This window comes from Anastrepha obliqua, chromosome 3, assembly GCF_027943255.1.
Source record: "Anastrepha obliqua isolate idAnaObli1 chromosome 3, idAnaObli1_1.0, whole genome shotgun sequence".
NCBI classification, from domain to species: Eukaryota; Metazoa; Arthropoda; class Insecta; order Diptera; family Tephritidae; genus Anastrepha; species Anastrepha obliqua.
Window position 1 is genome coordinate 92,917,630 of NC_072894.1, and position 14,710 is coordinate 92,932,339.

Here is a 14,710-nt window from a genome sequence, read left to right on the forward strand (position 1 = left end):
TGCTTAATGACTAAGAATCATCGACTAAGATTTTCAGTGGCAATTAAAAAAATTTCCTAATGTTGCTCTTTCGTGAACTTCACCCAAAATGTTGAAAATGCAACTTTTTAACATTGGGAAGTCATAAACAATTTTTATTACATTTAAGTACCAAATTGTAACGTGCGAAGTTGAAGTATTTCTGTGTTCAGTGTCAGATTATGAACATTTTCAAGCTTAAAAATACAATTCGCCACATTATAAGTTGGATTTATATTATAGCCATAACTTTCTTATCTGTTTTATCGATTAATTAAGTGAATCTGAGATGAGCAGTGAAAAGTAAAAATAAACAAAACACGGACACCAATGCAGAAAAGGGGTAAGGACTACTTCTGTACTTGTAAGTACTATAGGGTGGGCCATGTAAAATTTGCTTTTTGAATCGGCTATAAAAAACACTAATCAATATTTTGTCAAACCTTTCTTTTTATTTTGAAGATTGATCATTCTCATTTAAGAATGAACAATAATATCGTTCAAATGACTGCCACGACTGGCTTTACAGTAGGCCATTCGATCAACCCAATTTTTAAGCACATTTTCGATTGTTTGGGCTCCAATTTTATGAATGGCAACTTCGATTTCATGTTTTAAAGCATCAATCGTCTCTGGATGGTTCGCATAGCATTTTTCCTTAACGGCTCCCCACAAAAAGTAGTTCAACGGGCTTAAATCACAGCTCCGAGCGGCTAATTGATATCGGAATTTCGGCTGATTATTCGGTTTTCAAAAACGGTAGCCAAAAGTTCGAGTGTAACTTTGGCAGTGTGACAAGTTGCACCGTCCTGTTGAAACCAAATGTCGTCCATGTCATCCTCTTCACGGTAACGCTCGCCATTTACTGTAACCGCGGAAGAAGAAGAAGACTCACCACTTTGGAAATAGGTTTTCAATATTTCCCAATTTTGTTCAAGCGTATAACGTCCCATTTCGTAAATGTCAAACCTTTAAGTAAATTATGAACACATTTGACATGTCATTTGTGTTAAAATTCTCAAAAAAATATGTGGTTCAAAAAGCAAACGCTATATGGCCCACCCTGTACTTTGATCAGAAAGTTCCCATAACAACCGCCAGATGACAATGTTTTTAGTTAGGTTGCCACATCGGCGTTTAATATTCCTACCAAAATTTTATCAAAATTGCTTGTCATATGTAAAAGTTATGCCGTCTTGAGTAAATCTACCTCTTCACGAGTTTTACATTTTTTACAGTTTTAAAAATGCAATTAAATTTTCAACAATGTGTTGGTATAAAATATTGCGTTAAAAATGAGTTAAATGGTGCGAAATCCTAAGAAATATTGAGAAACTCTTTTGTTATGATACTCCAAAGAAGATTGCCGCTTACGAGTGGCGTGAACGCTTCAGAAGAGCTCGTGAGTCCTTAGAGGATGACGAACGTAGTGGCAGGCTGTCGATATTAAAAACCAGAACATCAATAAAGTGAAGACAGAGTTGATCAATAACTGCAAGTTAAAAATCAGAGAGTTAACAGATGACTTTTATATTGCTTCTGGATCCATTGAGGACATTATATGTAGTTAATGATTTGGATTTGGGCCATATTGCTGCAAAGTTGGTTCCAAAGGACCTGAATTTCAAGCGAAAAAGGGATCGCGTTGACACCGTCAATGAAATGAATTCGTATATTTGGGAATCAATATCAACAATTACAAATTGTCAGTCTCAAAATTCACTGATCAGTAACATTGAAAAATTTGTAAATGTGGCCGTAAAATATGAATGATCGTAAAAACCCTAAGACGAGTTGTCAAACTTCAGTGTAATGTTCATAAAAGTTTGTAGTGATAAGTTGGTAAATTTAGGTTTTGCCGACAAAGCTTTCAAAGGGATATTAAATAATGTTTAAGATTTTTATCTATTTTTTTTATTATTTCGTTTTTTGAATCCACCTGTTGAGAAGATGCCAGAAGCCGGAAAAATTAATTACCAAAGTCATTATGTAATATTCAAACTCGGAGGTAATTATAAGATAATGTCTTTCTTATAAGCAGATACGCTGGCAGTCGATAATGTGTTTTTTCTCGTCGAATGTATTCCCAATACTCATTTTTGCTCGATCTCAAGTTGATAACTTACCATTTCTTAAATCTCAAACGCTAGTTCCCAAATACATTTAAACTTACCGTTGATAGCGTTCTCAAGCTTTTAATAGCAGATTTTCATTAGTTCTCAGCTTGAAAAAGGTCATATTCTCAACTTCATCTCAAACATGACCGGAAAGGGAATGGAGTCCGTAGATCTCACACTTAGTGGCAGCCTTGCCGCTGATACGGAAAGATATCAAGTTACGATAACAAATTAGTTTATATTTATGAAAATTCTGCTTCGTGTAAAAAAGTATTTATTAAATTCATATTCATACATACATACCATACAAATCTTTTGTGTACAACAATTGTATAAATTGCTAAAGCAAAATACAGTAGTTTCCATTTACACAGTATTCACAAAAACTCAATTTACTATGCATTTCTAAGTAAATGTATAGACATGTTTTTATGTAATAAGATACTGCTAATAGGTCGGACGGCCTAAGTTCTTTGCATAGCACAAAAGAAGAGCTTGATATTACACTCTGGCTGCTGATGCTGATTTTACACTCCCCACACCATCACGACCGAAAAGAGCAAGGGTTATATATGTAAAACACCTTGATCAAAAAATTCCCGGAATGTATTCAGAAAATTCAAAATACAAATTTATTCCTCCAGCGTTTGATCCAGCTCTTGATGCATTTCTGGAACTCTATTTTCGGTATAGCCATTGGGATTGTCTCCGATTTTTCACATTACTTTCCTTCGACTGTTAAAACGTATTCCCGTAGTGATTTTTTGACTCGATCAAAACAAAAAAATCGCAGGGAGCCATATCAGTTGAATGGCTGTTGGATAGTATTCGTTCATTCGGAACTCTCCACTCACTCGCCTGATGTCTGGATTGCGTGTGGTGAATGTTGGGTCGGATTCAGCTTTGTAATTCATGTCTTGTACTTTTTTGCATGAAATTCCGGACATTTGGCACTAACTTTTCTGCAAAACTTTGGCACTAACTTTCTAAAAACATGGGGGGTTTTCACACCATTGAATCTGCATCGCATTTTTAACCCAAATTTAATACAAACTCCTTGGTAGAAATTCAAATCCACGTGTAAAGGTAGATTAACTCAAGATGGCGTAGCTTTTACAAATGTAAGCAATGGCCTTAGAATTTTGGTAGAAATGTGGCAAACTAAAAAAATAATATGACTCAAATCAGTTAACTTAAGAGTGTCACCTGGCGGCTGTTCAGGGAAGTTTTTGATCAAGGTGGTATGATATAAACGACATATAAAATAAAGCATAAAAAGTTGTTGCCTATTTTTATTTTCTGTGCACTTCTCTTTAAGCAAAGCTTTTTTTGTTGGTGGGAGCTCCTAGTGCAATTTTAATAGGACTATGAATAAGTTCGTGCGGTTTTACAATAGATGGCGTAACTTGATTATTATTCCATCGATCCACATTTCCAAACATTCATTGGAGAGCTACTGTCGTAAGGCACAAACGTCAGTATAAGTTTTTTATTTGAAGCGTAAACAACAATATTTTTACCACACTTGAAAATGTCGAATTTCGTGCCAAATAATGTGTTTTTGCGGGGAATTCTTCTTCATTATTTTAATATGAAGAAAAAAGCAGCCGAAAGTCATCGTATCTTGGTGGAAGTTTATGGTGAGCATGCTCTAGCTGAGCGAACGTGCCAGAAGTGGTTTGCACGCTTTAAAAGTGGTGATTTTGGCTTGGAAGACGAAGAACGCGAGGGTGCGCCGCCAAAGTTCATGGATACCGAATTGGAGGAATTGCTCGATCAAGATCCGGCTCAAACGCAAGAAGAGGTTGCAAAAACTTTGGGAGTTGATCAATCAACCATTTCCAAACGTTTAAAAGCCATGGGAATGATCCGAAAGGTAGGCCATTGGGTGCCGTATGAATTGAAGCCAAGAGACGTTGAACGCCGTTTTATGGCATGCGAACAACTGCTTCAACGGCACAAAAGAAAGGGTTTTTTGCATCGAATTGTGACTGGCGATGAAAAGTGGGTCCATTACGACAATCCAAAACGTCGGGCAACGTATGGATACCCTGGGCATGCTTCAACATCGACGTCGGCGCAGAATATTCATGGCCTGAAGGTTATGCTGTGTATCTGGTGGGACCAGCTGGGTGTTGTGTATTATGAGCTACTGAAACCGAATGAAACGATTACGGGGGATGTCTACCGACGACAATTGATGCGTTTGAGCCGAGCACTGCGAGAAAAACGGCCGCAATACGCCGATAGACACGACAAAGTTATTTTGCAACATGACAATGCTCGGCCACATGTTGCACAAGTGGTCAAAACATACTTAGAAACGCTCAAATGGGATGTCCTACCCCACCCGCCGTATAGTCCAGACCTTGCGCCATCCGATTACTATCTCTTCCGATCGATGCAACATGGCCTGGCTGACCAGCACTTCCGTAATTACGATGAAGTCAAAAAATGGATCGATTCGTGGATTGCGGCAAAACCGACCGAATTTTTCACAAAGGGAATCCGTGAATTGCCAGAAAGATGGGAAAAAGTAGTAGTAAGCGATGGACAATACTTTAAATATTAAATTTGTAACCATTTTACGTCAATAAAGTTTCAAATTTCGAAAAAACCGCACGAACTTATTCATAGTCCTATTAGCAAATAATTTTCTTGAGCATTGTAACCCTCTAGCGACTTTGGAAATTTCATTTTATTTGGACTCTCTAAAAAGTGGCCAAAACGCCCTTTCGTGACAGATTTAATGGGCTTACACACCTTAACAACATATTTCTTTCTTCTAACTCTTTTTTTCGTTGATTCTAAAAACATTTAGGCAAAATATTGCAAATTTAAAATGGCCAGTTTTGCCAAAAAATGATTTTGACGTTTTACTAACTGCGTCCCCAAAAATGCTCTTGCAGAGTGTAACCAATGCTGAATATCCAATTGAGAACTAAGATGTTTTCAAAGGTTTTAGAATTTCTTTCTCAAATGTTTATTGGGTTACCACAAAAGTTTAAATATATACGTATATATATGAATATTTGTACGATTGTATTCATACAACTGTTTATATAACTGTATGTGCCGGAAAATTACAATAGAATCTTAAATTAGCTTAGTGGCGGAGTGCCAGTTCATGCCATGGGCGCTAGTTACATTTCATAGTCGGAGTTACCGATTTTCTTCTACTACTTTTGTTCTTTCTTTGTTCTCTCCGAATGATGATAAATAAAGTAAGCAAATTTACATTCTTTCTCTCTGTCTGTATTCTTCTAATGTGATTTTAATTTGCTACCGAAATTATTGTTGAAAGACAAAGAATTTTAGATCTCAGAATTTTCCCTTGACCCATAAAAAATACAATAGCTAAGTTTTTACAGCTGAGATTGAGTACAATGCCAAGAATAAACGTATGTACGTAAGTAGGTATATAGTAGTTACTACAACAGCAGCTTAATTGATGCTACGAAATTGTTTGCAATGACAGATGCTGTTGTATTCTTTGCTTCTTTAACTATCTCTGTCGGCTGTCTGCCCGAGAAATTTCGGAAATGAGTTGATTTCCATATTTCCTCATTTAATTCATAGGTAATTAAGTGACAGTGGTTAGTTGCCAACAGCCAGCGATTGAAGCAAGAAGTGTTTAAGGTACTGGAAGAAATTATGCTGCCATCCGCATTTTTGCTTTGTGGTGATTTTCACTGTTTAATAAGATTTACAGTTATTTTAATTACAACAAATGTATAAAAAATTCTTTGCAAAAAATACATACAAATATTTTGTTTAATTACAAAAATTTATTTGGTTACCAATAAAACATTTTTTCCAAAGCTTTTTATAAGATTTTGAGTTCATTTGCAGACGACTTGTCTTTTTGTCAAATCCAATCAATGTTCACATACTTCCCAAAAAATAGCACATAAAATGGACTGAAAATCCTTAGAAAGGTTAAGGTTAAGAGCTGACTACTCGGCGCCCGTTCATTCATAATTTCTCGTTATGAATTGGGCTTACAGCCCTATTATCAAAGCCGTTCGTATGATTGAATAACATTTTTAAGAAAGCGGAAATGTTAAATACTTATTAGTTTTTCAATAAAAAACAGTCAGCAGCTCAAGGTTGATATTTTATATATTAAAAATGAAGAGGATGCACATGTACAAGGTGACGTAAAATTAATAATCCAATTTTGATTTCGAATGCCGTTTTTAGTGTATACTGCATTCACAAATGTCAAATATGAATGACATACGATACCATTTACAAAACTATAAATCTTCCGATAGGGGGATTAATTTTGCGCCGCCTTGGCCTATCAGGATGTCAATATTAGCGGAAAATGTTTAGATCCTGAGATTTCGTGATTAATTTGGTTCACGAACGCATACTATATATGTATCGCAAATAAGAATGCGAGGAATTTCGGGACCTGAAAACCACTAAGAACTCGATATAGGCATCCCTAATCCATATTTATTTCACTCCGGTGTAAATTATAATATGTTAGTTATGGCATGCATCACCTACTTACTTCTTCATATATCAAGCGAGGGCCTTGCGGATAGATTAGTAATCTGAAATGAAAACAAAGAATAAATGAATGAAGTATTTTGAAAATTTACTTATACGACTATTTGAAAAAAAAAAAAAAAATTTGTTTTAATTCCTAATTTGTTATAAATGGAGACTGTCCCAGCCAAAAAGCTTTGCCGTGACCATTTGATTGGCGTTGCCCACTATAAACATGAAATATTAATACATCAAACGATAGAAATGGTTTTTTCTAACAGCGGTTGCCAATAAGTAGGTAATAACCAACTTACATGTGGATGTCTGCCTTGATAAAAGTAGGTATCCCCACTTGTGGGTCAAACTCAAGATGCACACGACAAATTGCAGAATAAAATCTGCCGAGGTTATGTACACCAAATAATAAAATAATTTACGGTATGCACCACTATTATTTATGCACCAACATAACCAGACATAACATAATCAGAAACTACTTAAACAATAATGTCCTTAAGGATTTAGGATGACTTTCTTGGTAACCCTGCATATGATTTGTGACATAGGATTAGCTGGTGTAAAGAGATCAATTTCGAAACATTTTTTTTTTTTTTTTTGTTTTTTTTATTGAAATGTTATACATTTTTTATTTACATTCCATAAAGATTACACCTAGTATAAAACTAATAAGTAATTTTCATTTCACAATTTGAAGTAGCTTAAACAATATTGACAACTAAGTCTTGAGGTTTCTTTCTTTTTAATCTTCTTTTTACAGTTGCTTCATCGCTTAGTGCGGAAGCTTCTGCGTTAATGTGTTTTTTTAACTTTTCAGCATGCTTAACTGCACAGAGATTGGCTGTGTCTGAGACGGTTTTTAAATTTAAATCCTTGTGCAGATCTTCATTACGCACGTACCAGGGAGCTTTAACGATTCACCTGATTACTCTATTTTGGAGGCGCTGTATAATGTCGATGTTGGTCTTTGCAGTACATTCCCATAATTGAAGACCATAGGTCCACACCGGCTTTAGCACTTGGTTGTAAATGAGGAGTTTATTTTGAGTTGATAGCTCAGAGTTTCTGCCAATCAGCCACTGGAGTTTTTGCGTCTTTAGATTCAGCTCAGCAGCTTTGATTTTCACGTGCTCTTTCCACTTGAGCTTTACATCTAAAGTCATGCCTAGATACTTTGCACTATTAGCATTTGGCACTATTGCTGACAAAATATGAACTGGTTTGTAGATAATTTTTTTGTTAGTAAAATCCACGTGAACTGATTTTGTTTCATTTAGCTTTATGTTCCAATTTTCAGTCCATGTGACAACTTCGTCAATGGACTTCTGCAGTTTCTGGATGGATTCGTTTTCAGTTGATCCAACAGCTAAGATGCATGTATCGTCAGCGAATGTAGCTACTTTGCACATTTTCGGTACTGGCAGGTCTGCGGTATAGAGTAGGTACAGTACTGGGCCGAGTATGCTGCCTTGTGGTACTCCGGCCAATATTTGTTTTATTTCCGAATACGCCTGCTTTTGCTTCACTCTAAAGTACCTATTTGTTATATAATATACGATTCCAAAATGTCAGTGAACTGCAACGGAAGAAGGGCTTTTAATTTACAAAGTAGTCCTTCGTGCCATACTTTATCAAATGCCTGGGCAACGTCAAGGAATATTGCTGAGCAGACTTTATTACTCTCTAGCGCGTCTTCTATTGTATGTGTTATCCTGTGTATTTGTTCGACGGTAGAGTGTTTTTCCCGGAAGCCAAACTGATGTGAGGGTATGATGTTTCTACATGCAATTATAGATTTTAAGCGTTTGGAGAACAGCTTTTCGAATAGTTTACCCATTACTGGAAGCAGAGCGATTGGCCGGTAAGATGACACTTCATTCGGGCTTTTGTCTGGTTTAGGTATCATTACTATTTCGGATACTTTCCATTGGAATGGTATATATTTCCAATCTAGGCATGCATTCATTATAAAAGTCAATTTAATTAGCGCCTTAGTTGATATATTTCTCAAAACTTCGGCGGTTATTAAGTCGAACCCTGGACTCTTCCTTAATTTTAAATTGGAAATTTCGGTAGCAACTTCATCTATACTGAAATGCTTTATTTTAACGAACTCTTGTACAGTTGATGGCGGAGTGAAATTTATTGTTTTTCGGTGCGGTTGAAATATTTTCTGCAGGTGGTTGGCAAATACGTCAGCTTTTTCTGCATCGCTTTTAGCCCAAATGTGAATACCATTTTGCTGTTTTATTGGCGGATTATGTTGAATTGGTCGTTTGACACACGTCATCGCTTTCCAAAGCGAGAAATCACCTGTTTTTTCTGCTGATAAGTTTTTCAGAGTGTTTTTTATGATATTGTTTTTATGCTCCTGTATTTTTTCTTTGAGCAATTTTGTTAATCTGTTTAGTTCAGTTTTCTTGGAGGGCACCCTTGTTGATTGCCACTTTTTTCTTACTTTTCTTTTTTCTCCTAATATTTCTAATATTTCTTGTGGATATCTTTGTTGATGGTTATCTCGTGTTTGTTTACTTGCTGGGTTGCGAAACTTTAGTAGATTTTTAATGCTAAGGTTTGGTTAAAACAGTTATAGCAAAATTGTGATTGGACTTTTATTCGGGAATCATGAATGGCAAAAAAATTTAAAAATGATATCTAATATAGTATTGATATTCATATCTAATTGAATGAAGCATGGAAATAAAACGTTAATTAAGTAAATCTCTGCCTTTCTTTGGTGTAGCATTCCGTGGTTGTTATAGGACACTTCGCACAAATTTTTTTCAGTTTTCGTTTTTATTTAAAGTCAACCAAAATGTTATGAAACAAAGTATTTAGTACATTAATTTTGCGTATTTTGTGGTAAAGTACTAAGTAAAAACAGCCTTACTTCTGAATAATTCGTATAAGTTGGAAAAATTTTAACTATTTTATTTCTGTACGGAACGGCTTTAGCCAACCATGCTACTTATTTACGGTGTGCCATGTAGAATTTCAGCGAAACTATACAAAATACATAACATAAATATAATGTAAATATAATATATACATAACAAAATACACTACACATAATAAAAATAAATTAAGTTCGGTAACACAAATATCAACGGCAATTAAAATACAACAAAAAAACCTATATATTAAAAAAGTAATTTACAGAACTATCATACATTTTTTTGTATGAGGATCGTATGGAAACCATGCCCGACTTAGCTTATCGTTTTTAAGATTCAGGGTATTGAAATTTAAAGTTTTACTATTTGAATACGAAACTTTATTGTTCTCAATTTTAACTGTTTGATTAATTCAACATTAGTAAAAATCGGGTATATGTTTTTTAAATTCTTATTCCCACTACTTTTATAGAGAAAAGTTGATTCCGATTCACTGATATTTGGTGAAATTTAGATATTTGCTGTTAGCGATTCTATTACTTCCCGAGCAGAGGTTATCGTACGTTTGAAATTCAACGAAGAATCAGCACTTAGGCCATTACTGATGCTACATATTATTAACTCACCTTTTGTTACTGGTATACGTTTATCGCAAACCATTTCTTTCTAGTTGAAGAATTCCGGCTAATTTTGTATTACTTTTCTACTTGAATACACTTAACGTTGCGTAATTAGAGCGTAACACTTTAACGTATTTTTGCAACATCTTAAATATTCCGCAATACGAATATTTTGCTTTCCCATTCTCATTTTCGTGAAGAAAATTTGGATGCCATTTTATGTATGGTATGCCATTATTTATTAGTTTTAGTAGTCAAATAGCCATTTGAAATATTTTGCGTATTTTGGTGTGGAAAATAATATTACACACGCACTAATTTCTTTTTATCTTAAAATTTATTGCAATTTTCTTGTAGTCTTTTAAGTTTTCCTCCAAAGAAATTTATGCACATCACTTGTCAACATTGCAACTTTGTTAATTTATGTCTTTGACTTTTGCTTTCATCTTGAGATGCCGTCGGCATTAGTGTTGGCGCTGGTGATGGCAATGGCGAAAATGCACTCAATGCAGTGCAAGCGATATCATAAATCATAGCCTAAAAAGGCAGCAGCGGAAGAAAATGGTGTCGCGATCAGGGCCGAGAAGAGGAGGGCACGCCATGATATGAATGGATTCCCATCGTGCCATAAATATAGCGCCACAGAGCACGTAGATGTAATGGGGATAAATGTAAATAAATGAAAATCCTACATCTATACTTATAAATACTCAGTATACATTTAAATGCAAATTGATTTGTCAAAATAAAATCATTTGGATTTTTATTTGTTTTTACTCCGTTTTTTTACATCACTTAAAAGCAGCAACAAAAGTATAAACCAAATCAATTGCATTCTTCCATACGGACATGCATACATACATATTCACACACTTGTTTGCATGTACACACATATAAGTATTTATAAGTATACACCTACGTGCGAGTACGCCTTCGCATCGAATGCGCTCCATTTGAATTAAGAAAAGCATAAATTTGAATTTTACGCCACAGTCGGCAGTGTGACGTCCACCATAAACTGGCGGCCAAAAGCACACGCTATCTAGGCCTTCGCATCATTCGGCTTCAGCTGTGACAATATCGTTAGCTACGGCTGACAATCACAACAAGTGTGCTGCTGCGTGCATTCATCGATGGTACATTCGCAGGGTCCGCAATGAGTGCAGTGCTGTAGTATCGTGGTGGGTGGCTTTTATTGGTTCCACTGTCGCCAGCGGCCACGCTATGCTGACATCAACAGCTAGAGCACAACAACAAATTGCCACCGTACCGTGTTTGCTGAAAACTATTGGCGTTGTCGTCATTAGATTGCTTGCAGCAGCCAATGCAAGAGGAAATTATTTACCATCAAAAGTAGTTACGATTTCTAAAAATTTGCATTTAATTGGATGGCAGCGGTGACAGTGGTGACAGCAATAGCTGTTTCGTCAAAGACAACTTTCATTGCCTGTATGCTGGGCGATAGCTTAGTGTTGATCGAGTTAAAATATGTATGTTTTATTTACTTATTTATTTCAATTTTTTTCAAATGTTTATTTGTTCTACTTGTATTCGCACCAAATAAAAAAAATAAACGTATTTGTTGCAGTGAGTAGCTTTTGCAGCCAACCAACCAAACTTTGTAGCTTGGCCAGCATGTCCAACAAGTCGTAGAATACGTAAAATACCATTGTACATCCTCTCTTCCATGCTTTTATCGGCGGTCGCCTATTAAATGTCCAATCAGTCATAAGTATACAGAAATATGTAGTTTTATTTACACTCATACACATGCATGCACACCACTCACATACACCTTTTATGTATTATGATGCATGTATGCACTCTAGTCTGCAAAAAGTTGTGTGAAAGTGAAATTCACCTATCCGACGCTTCTTATATTTATTTGGTTTATTGTGGTTGTGTAGACGACTTCACTTCGAGCTGATATTGTTAAAAAAGAAGTATTTCTTTGACTGTTACAACTATTTTAATTTATTTCAACATGTTGCAAAGTAATCATTCTAGCATCAATTTAAGTTTACAGAAATTTAAAAAAATATATATTTGATAATTTAGTTTCCTAAGCTTTAATTTTGTTAATTACTTCTATATAAATACTCTTAGTTCTATGTAGTCTGTAAGAAACTTTGTATTTCTTGACTTCCCAAAATGAAATAAATAAATTAATTAACTTTCATTATTTTCTTATCGCCCTTTAGCCGCATGTCAGCAAAACGATCTGCCTGCATAGTAATATAAAAGGGCACCTAATTATTTATAGGGTAAGAAATCAAAACGCACAACAAAAATTGAGGGAGAAGCTAGTGCCGCACAATCCGCAAACCTATTGATTTATTGGAAGGAAGTGTTCCATGAGTGATGCGATTTGGCTCATGCGGACAATTTTTTGTGTGTTTTTGTTGTTGTTTTGCTAAATCATTAACCAACTCGACAGATCAACAACTATGGTGCCTTCAAAATCAAGATCGGAAGTAAAATACTTGACGCAGAGTCTAAAATGCTCGAGAATAGTATTTGAAAGTGGGTGCCGCCGGGAGATCATCTTCAGTCAGCTTTTAAGGGGTGTCTGCCCTACTGAGATAATAATTAATTCATGTGAAATAAAAAAGCACAAATTTCAATTCTAAGACACAGTTGATAGAGTGTACGTGGTTATAAGTGTAAGCTTAATTTTACAAAAAATTTTGAAGTAGAACAATTTTTTATAAATTATTGCTGGATGCTAAGGCATTAAAGAACCATTCAGCATACATAAAAACAAGTTAATCATTTAGTATTTAAATAACTTTTTCACTAAATAAAAAAGGCTGTTTCGAGTGTTGGACATCTTATTTTGAGCGGTCGTCTGTTTGTATATTGCAGCTGTCTAGGTCACAAGTGTGAAATGGGATTGACATGAGACGCTATTTGCAAAATTCATAGATCTTCCGATAGGATATTTAATTTGAAAAAATAAATGTGGATATATATTATTCGATGGGTCAAATTATAATTAATTACAGGAGCAAAGCGTTTACATATACCAGTTTGCATTCAATTGCCAGAAAAAGTTTTCACATAAATCTCGTTAGATTGCCAGGCAGTGGTGTTACATACTTCTTCATCCCCTTAGAAATTCCCACTTCGTTTTTGTACTCATTATTTGAATCAAAAGTATTGGTTTTGAAAATTTTGCATGCAGAACTATTGCACCTGCGATAAAAAATTTGTTTCTTATTAGTTTTCCACTAAATTATGCTTGTATGATTTTGCTATAACATTTTTCATTACGTTGGTGCATTTATTCCATCCGAGCTCAACCTGTCTTATGATCTCACAACCCTTTCAATAGTGGAATTAAATGATCTATCACATGTAACGCGGCGTTATGTTCAGCGAAAACCATGCTGAGTCTTATTTCAAAGTTTTTTAGCATTTTTTTATGTTTGCATGTTAGCGTTTTCTTTGAAAAAAAAAAATTGACTTTTAGCCGTTTTTTGAATTGCGTTTACTTTTCTTTTGAATATATTTGTTTCAGAATTCTTCAGTAGTTCTGATTTACCACAATTTAAAATTTTGTTAAATGCAGTGCACTTAAATCTACTTGGCTCATCCGCCACAGGTTCCAACCATCCTTTAAAGTTTTCATCTTCTGTCCACTTTTCCGAAAACTTTTACCTCCGGTACTTTTTGTCTGTTGCTTTGAGTCGCTTGAAGAAGAGGAACTCATTTCACCTCTGGCCGCGTGAATACCGTCAAGTATGATATTACAACGCGGAGAGAGAAGGCGATGAGCCTCCGCTACCGTGTCTTTGTCTTTCCAGATCCCTTTCATTCATAGTCTTGGCACTAAGTCGCATGCCGCATTCGACTTTTCTTTCGAGAGCAGCATATGTTACACGAATGTTTTCAGCGAAGGAGATTCTCCAAAGGCTCTATGGAGTTTTTCTTTTACAGAACAGAAACGCGAGCATATGAAGAATATGTGGTGAATGTGGTTTTATAACGTTTTCATCGCAGTAATCACGATAGGGACTGTCGTCGTAGTTGAACCTGCATAGATATGCTTTGAAGCACACATGTTCACTTAAGAGCTGGGTCAGGAAGAAGTCCACTGACGTCCTTAATCGAAGATTTAGGTTTGGAATGCATTTGTGCGTCCAACGCCCTTTTGTAGAGTTATCCCAATATGTTTGTTACTCATCGATGCAGTTAGTTTTCTCGTAACGCCGCGTGAATATATGCGGTTATAGGCCTCTGTGTTCTCGCTATTTAGGCAGCTTTCATCGCTAGTATGTCTAGGAGGTACATGTCAGATATTACTAAGATTGCATCGTCGGACACCTTTTTAAAGGTACATACCCATAGAGTACATATGTATGTACATATGTACATTCATATGTTAAACAGTAAACCATACTATCAACTAAAACTTGTGTAAAACTTTTGAAGGTAGAAAATATAATCCTCTATTAAAAATGCTCACGAATTCATCAAGTTCAACTGTTTACATATGTGCCAAATACAATACACAGATGTTATTACATACATGCGTCTTTTA

General features: G+C 35.4%; 1 protein-coding gene across 5 annotated transcripts in view; it reads right to left on the minus strand.

The window, feature by feature from the left end:
• Positions 1-14,710, minus strand: part of LOC129243074 (uncharacterized) — a 436,614-nt gene that overhangs the window by 283,627 nt on the left and 138,277 nt on the right. For all 5 annotated transcript variants that reach the window (XM_054880171.1, XM_054880170.1, XM_054880169.1 and 2 more), the window contains exon 4: positions 6,658-6,700. The gene's annotated coding sequence lies outside the window, so the exon portion shown is untranslated. The remainder of the gene's footprint in view (positions 1-6,657; positions 6,701-14,710) is intronic.